Source organism: Callorhinus ursinus, unplaced genomic scaffold, assembly GCF_003265705.2.
Source record: "Callorhinus ursinus isolate GAN/ISIS: 27379988/994484 unplaced genomic scaffold, GSC_fseal_2.0 scaffold21, whole genome shotgun sequence".
Taxonomy (NCBI): Eukaryota; Metazoa; Chordata; class Mammalia; order Carnivora; family Otariidae; genus Callorhinus; species Callorhinus ursinus.
The window spans coordinates 2,262,810-2,270,473 of record NW_027397083.1 but is presented as its reverse complement, the minus strand read 5'-3'; the positions used below and the strand labels follow the sequence as shown (position 1 = coordinate 2,270,473).

The 7,664-nt window shown below is 41.0% G+C and overlaps 1 pseudogene; it reads left to right on the top strand.

The window, feature by feature from the left end:
- The first annotated feature begins 414 nt into the window (after nt 1-414).
- Nucleotides 415-1,371, top strand: LOC112828994 (olfactory receptor 8U3-like; annotated as a pseudogene).
- Nucleotides 1,372-7,664: the final 6,293 nt, after the last annotated feature.

Here is a 7,664-nt window from a genome sequence, read left to right as displayed (position 1 = left end):
AATTGATATATTATGGTTTTGCTCCACCAAGAAGGAAATAAAGGGACGGGAAGTAAAAAATTGTTTTCTTCCCTTTATCCAATATAATTTAAAATAATCTAAATCTAAAATATTAAATATCTTTATAAACATATAAAGATTTTTTGTTTCTTTGTTATTTTTACTATATAGCTATCAATTGATTTCTTTTTCATTGTCCCTCAATTTTTGACCTCAGAAAATTATAAACAGCCAGAGAGAAGAGTTTGAAATGGGATGTACTTGTTTGTTCTGATATTCCACTTCAATGAACTATAATTTCTGAAGCTAAAACATATAAGAGTTGGCATCTGGTGACAATTCCTTGACTAAATAATTTGTCTCTGGCTCTATCTTGGTGTTTTTTTTTTTTCAACAGTTAAGAGACTGGAATAAATGGCTGAAAGGAATAGCTCCAAGGAGATGGAATTCATTCTTTTGGGTTTTTCAGTCCATAGAGAGTTTGAAATCATTCTCTTTGTGCTCATTTCAGTGATATATACTCTAACTTTGATAGGGAATCTGGGGGTGATTTCATTAATCTAACTGGATTCTCAACTTCACACACCCATGCACTTTTTTCTCAGTAATCTGGCCGTTGTAGACCTCTGTTACTCTTCATTGGTAGCCCCCAAGTTCCTGGAGACCCTCCAGACCAAGCACAGGTTTATATCTTTCTATGCGTGTGCAACACAGCTGGGTTTTCTCCTGAACTTCCTGATTTCAGAGATGTTCCTTCTTGCGGTAATGGCTTATGACCGTTATGTTGCCATCTGCAGTCCTCCTCTCTACATGGTGATTATGTCCCGAAAGGTGTGTAGGCAACTGGTAATAGGCCCCTACTTATACAGCTTTTGTGTTGCTTTGCTCCACACAGTTGTTACTTTCCAAGTGATTTATTGTGACCCCAATATCATCAATCACTGCTATTGTGACGATGTCCCTTTGATGGCCCTCACCTGCTCAGACACCAGCCTCAAAGAAATCTTGATTTTCATTTTTGCTGGATTCAACATGATCGGCTCTTTGACCACTGTTCTTATTTCTTACCTATACGTCATGGCCACAATCTTGAAAATCCAATCTACAGAAGGGAGGTGGAAAGCTTTCTCGACTTGTGCCTCTCACCTGACCGCTGTGACTATATTCTATGGGACTCTGATCTTCATGTATCTGCAGCCAAAATCAAACCACTTGTTTGACACAGACAAAATGGCCTCTATGTTCTACACAATAGTAATTCCTGTGCTAAACCCCATGATCTATAGCTTGAGGAACCAAGAGGTTGAAAATGCCTTCAGGAAAGCAATTGACAAATGTTATGTCTTGCTTCTAATAAACTTTAAAAAATGACTTGGAACAATGTCTGACTTGGAGCAATGCTATATGTAGATATATTGTTTTTATAATCTTTTATAATCTTTTGATAGAGTAAATTCATTTTTACCACCCTCTGTATGAGTAAAATTATTTTGTACATGAATTCTATTCTTCATATGGTCTATAATAAGATGAAATGTTTAAAGGAGTAGAAATTAGATTTCTAACAAATTGCTACTCTTTAGGTATATGACCCTGAGAGTCCTGACCTGGATAATTCCTATTCAACTGATAAGAGTCAACTGTTTCTTTCAAAAGTGTTTCTGTTTTGTATATCAGTCGGAAGACAGAGAAGGGGGCAGGGAAGGTGGTGAAGTAAGTTTCTTATCCATCCCAATGTCATTTCATAGCCTGCCCCCACCTGTACCTGGTCTGCTAACCATCAGTCCTCACTCTGCCTCTGACCACCACTGGACTCACTGCTGGTCACTCCCTGGTGTTACACAATTATCGTGTCTTTTGAAAAGATGTCATTTTTCACTATGCAGATCTGAGAATCAGGATTACCTTTTAGAAAGCTCTACTCCCTTTTATTACCTTATCAAAGCAAAAATGTAGACCTATCCCTAAATTTCCTAAGCAAAGTTGTGCTTTCCAAAGTTTCTTTGAAATTTTGGGGATATGAGGACTTTACAAAGGGTTGGGGAACAGGCCAGGGGTAGTTTAAAAACATATGATAATCATTATTGCTGTCATATTCCAAGAATATAGCTCTATGTTGCAGTGATTCTAAAGCAAAATAATCCAAAATCCACTTAAACCTTCAACTGTAATGTAATAGATTTATTTTTTCACTCACAAATTCAAATGTTCAATGTCCACTTTGTGCCTGATATTGTGAGCCAAAGCAAACACATTCCTTCCTGATAGGGCTGAACAGTCTGATAGAGAAGGCAGATATCAACCAAATAATTACAAAAACAAACTTTTAATTTTGAGAGGAGTTAGTAAGACTCGGAGAGAATTAAAGGGTCAGAAAAGGGTTATTAAGGCAATTAATGTGCCACCAAGGCAAAAATTCCAGTAGCATGAGCTATTAGCCACAAGTGCCTCTGTATCAGGCCCCAAGGAGAACAGAGGAACATGTGGGATAAGGCGGTACCAGCGTGGAAAACAGGTATCATAAGCTTATTTAAAAAAAAAATAAAAGACAGATCCTCAGTCCTGATTCTTTTGCGTGAAGCCCACCAGCCTCCAGTACAAATACAGTACAAATACCTACAGTACAAATACCCCTTCTGCTTTGCTATTCTGCCAGTATATTACGACACACCTGGGTTTGGCTCAGACACACGGTTTAAGTTTTCAGTCTGGGAGCTCAATTCCCAGGATAGGGTTTGATGAATTTATCTCCTACAATGTGTCCCTCTTAGTGCCTAATACAACCCCTGTAACTACTCTGAATGGTGGTAGAGGACTGGAGTGAATGAATGGCTAAGGAGACACAAGGAACACAGCATAGACTGCTTTCCTGTTTACAAGGACCCTGTCCCTTCTGAGAATCTTCCTCACAGAGGTGGAACGTGACACTGTCATTGCACTAGGAGCCCTACCCCTAAAAGCACAGTAGTGCTGAGGTGATCACATCACTGAGAATAAGTCAATCAGATGTCTTTCAAGGGAATTTGCCGTTGTAATCCTGTAATTCCAGTGCATCTCAACTGATCATTTAATCTTAGGTTAGGTGAATTCTGGAGCTGAGGTTCCCATTTAAGACTTCCCTGTGTACTGAGAAACAGAAAGCTGATCTGCGGAGAAAGAAAAAGAAGAAATCCAAACAAGAAAAATCTTTGGTCTTTGATTTCAAGGCCCAACTACTGGTTTCTTGTGGGGTCTGGTTATGTTCTCTGCCCTTGAGTTTCATAAAATACTACTGTAATTTTACTTAAAAACAAACACTAAAACAAAACACATTTGCTTGTTACTCATTTCTATTAAGACACTTTGAGTGGTTTCTGTGACTTTAAAGTGAAACAACATTTTTTTTAATAAGTTTTAATTTCTAACCTTGGGAATTTTCTCAGTGAAATCTGAACCCGGCTTCTTTACACAAGGGCAAAGATAGACCAAAGAAAGAGGCAGAGCACTCCGGGTTGGTAGGTGGCAGCTTCACAAGCAAGGAGACGTACACGTGAGGCTTGTCTTGGGTGGTCACAAGACAAGTCAATCTCCAAAGGTACCTGCCAGAATCTTAAAAGTTTATATGGAGGCCTTCACAGGGTTCAGTCACATATACGTGCAGACGGTCTTCAACCACACCTTGCTCTCCAAGGCTGCATCCTTGAAAATAACTCCTACTGTGAGAGAACATTCCAAAGACAGGGGAAGGAGTGAAGAGCCCCCAATTACCCTGGTCCAGCTTGAGGGTCAACTGGCAGTTTTGTCCTCTCAATCACCTCATCCAACAATAAGACAAGTGGAAGGTGAATGGATTCTAAACAAACCAGTCCGCTGACCTATAAGACTATGCTCTATGGGGAGGGGGCGGAGCAAGATGGCGGAGGAGTAGGAGACCTGGGTTTCGTCTGGTCTCAGGAATTCAGCTGAATAGGGACCAAACCATTCTGAACACCTACGAACTCAACAGGAGACCGAAGAAGAGAGTAGCAACAACGCTCTGAACAGAGAAGCGACCACTTTCTGGAAGGTAGGACGTGCGGAGATGTGAATCCGAGGCGATATTTGGGAGGATAGACGGCGGGGGAGGGGGCCTCCGTCGGCCGCTTCTGGCAAGTGATAGAGCCGCGGAGCACAAAATCGGAACTGTTAGAAGTCGGCTCTGCTGAGGGACGTCGCTGCAGTGGCTAAGCGGGGGGTGGAATCCTCGCGGGACAGTGTGGTCTCAGGACCCTCAGGGTCACAGAAAGACCGGGGGTGCCTGAGTGCAGCAGAGCTCCCAGGTATCGGAGCGGGGAAGCCGGCTGCAGAGACGGAGCCGAGGTGCAGGCTCTCAGCTCGGGGTTGCCATAAACTGTGATCCGCGGCACAGTCGGGCCACTGCTCCTCCAGCAGGGACCCAACAAGCGGCAGATCTGGGGAGACTCCCCTCCCTCCCCCGGGAGGAGTGGTGCAGGAGCGCACCGCAGGGATCTGCTGGGTTTGGGGACTCCACACGGGGTCGGGTGCCAGAGATAGAAATGCTCGGTCACGGGCCAGGTGAGCACGGAGTGCAGCCGGAGACCGGGGAGACGGGGAGTGACTGCTTTTCCCTGGGGGCGCACTGAGGAGCGGGGCCGCCAGTTCTCAGCTCCTCCGGGTGGAGATTGGGAGGCCACCATTTTCACCCTCGTCCTCCAAAGCTCCGAGAGCTTGCAGGGAACAAAAGCTCCTGAGAGCAAACCTGACTAGATTACTTAGTCCGGACGGACAAGAGCGGGGCAAATCCGCCTCCGGCAAAGACATTTGGGAACCACGGCAACAGGCCCCTCCCCCAGAAGATCAGCACGAACAGCCAGCAAGCCAAGACCAAGTTTACCAATCAAGGAGAACGGAAGAAATCCAGCGCTAGGGGAATACTGCACATAGAATTCATGGCTTTTTTACCATGATTCATTAGTATTTCAAAGTTAATTTTTTAACTGTTTTTTTTAATTTCCTTTTTCCCTTTTTCAACCAAATCTTATCAATCCCTTTTTTAAAAAAACATTTTTTATTTTTCATTTTTAGAGTCATATTTTATCCCTACAGAGTAGTTACCCTTATTTTTGGCATATATATATAAGTTGTTCTCTCTTTAAAATTTTGAGATACAGTTTCTTCTAACAGATCAAAATATACCCCAAATCACTAGTGTATGGCTTTGTTCTAGTCTCCTGCCTGATCACATTCTCTCCCTTTTCTTTTTCTTCTATTTCTTTTTTTTTAAATCTTCTTCTTTCTTTTTTCAAACAACTTCTTATCGTATTAATTCCTTTTATAAATCTTTTATAATTTTCATCTTTACAGTCATCTTCCATCCCTTCATTGTATCAACCCTTATTTTGTACATATATAAGTCTTTCTTCCTTTAAAATTTTAGGAGGCACTTTCTTCTAACGGAACAAAATATGCCCAAAATCAGTGTGGCACTGATCTATGCACTAGCCTGATCATATTTGATAATATTCTGGGTTTTTTTGTTTTGTTCTGTTTTTATCTTTTTCTTTTGCTTTTTTTTTTCTCTTTCTTTTTTCTTTCTTTCCCTTTCTTTTCCCCTGGTTTCAGGTCTTTTCTGATATGTATAGAGTATATTTGCTGGGGACGTTGTTAACCTGTTAGCAATTTGTTCTCTCATTCATCTATTCTCCTCTGGACAAAATGAAAAGACGAAAAAAATCACCTCAGAAAAAAGAACAAGAGGTAGTACCGTCTGCCAGGGACCTACTCAATACAGACATTAGTATGATGTCAGACCTAGAGTTCAGAATCATGACTTTAAAGATCCTAGGTGGGCTTGAAAAAAGCATGGAAGTTATTAGAGAAACCCTTTCTGAAGAAATAAAAGAACTAAAATCTAACCAAGTCGAAATCAAAAAGGCTATTAATGAGGTGCAATCAAAAACGGGGGCACTGACTGCTAGGATAAATGAGGCAGAAGAAAGAATCAGTGATATGGAAGACCAAATGATGGAAAATAAGGAGGCTGAGAAAAGAGAGAGAAACAACTACAAGATCACGTGGGCAGAATTCAAGAGATAAGCAATACGATAAGATGAGACATTAGAATAATTGGGATCCCAGAAGAAGAAGAAAGAGAGAGAGGGGCAGAAGGTATATTGGAGCAAATAATAGCAGAGAACTTCCCTAATGTGGAGAAGGAAACAGGCATCAAAATCCAGGAGGCACAGAAAACCCCTCTCAAAATCAATAAAAATAGGTCAACACCCCGACATCTAATAGTAAAACTTACGAGTCTCAGAGACAAAGAGAAAATCCTGAAAGCAGCTCGGGAGAAGAGATCTATAACCTACAATGGTAGAAACATTAGATGGGCAAGAGATCTATCCACAGAGACCTGGCAGGCCAGAAAGGACTGGCATGATATCTTCAGAGCACTAAACGAGAAAAATATGCAGCCAAGAATACTATATCCAGCTAGGCTATCATTGAAAATAGAAGGAGAGAAAAAAAGCTTCCAGGACAAACAAAAACTAAAGGAATTTGCAAACACGAAACCAGCCCTCCAAGAAATATTGAAAGGGCTCCTCTAAGCAAAGACGAGCCTAAAGGCAGCATAGATCAGAAAGGAACACAGACAATACACAGTAACAGTCACCTTACAGGCAATACAATGGCACTATTCATACCTTTCAATAGTTACCCTGAATGTAAAAGGGCTAAAGGCCCCAATCAAAAGACACAGGCTATCAGATTGGATTAAAAAACAAGACCCATCAATATGCTGTTTGCAAGAGACTCATTTTAGACCCAAAGACACCCCCAGATTGAAAGTGAGGGGGTGGAAAACCATTTACCATGCTAATGGACACAAAAAGAAAGCTGGGGTGGCAATCCTTATATCAGACAAATTAGATTTTAAACCAAAGACTGTAATAAGAGATGAAGAAGGACACTATATCCTACTTAAAGGGTCTATCCAACAAGAAGATCTAACAATTGTAAATATCTATGCCCCTAACATGGGAGCAGCCAGTTCTACAAGGCAATTAATAACAAAAGCAAAGAAACACATTGACAACAATACAATAATAGTGGGGGACTTTAACACCCTCCTGACTGAAATGCACAGATCATCTAAGCAAAAGATCAATAAGGAAATAAAGACTTTAAATGACACACTGGACCAACTGGACTTCACAGACATATTCAGAACATTCCATCCCAAAGCAACTGAATACACATTCTTCTCTAGTGCCCATGATACATTCTCCAGAATTGATCACATCCTACGTCACAAATCAGGTCTCAACCAGTACCAAAAGATTGGGATTATTCCCTGCATATTTTCAGACCACAATGCTTTGAAACTAGAACTCAATCACAAGAAGAAGGTCAGAAAGATCTCAAATACGTGGAGGCTAAAGAGCATCCTACTAAAGAATGAATGGGACTACCAGGAAATTAAAGAAGAAATAAAAAAATTCATGGAAACAAGTGAAAATGAAAACACAACTGTTCAAAATCTTTGGGATACAGCAAAGGCAGTCCTGAGAGGAAAGTATATAGCAATACAAGCCTTTCTCAAGAAACAAGAAAGGTCTCAAATACACAACCTAACCCTACACTTAAAGGAGCTAGAGAAAAAACAGCAAATAAAGCCTAAACCC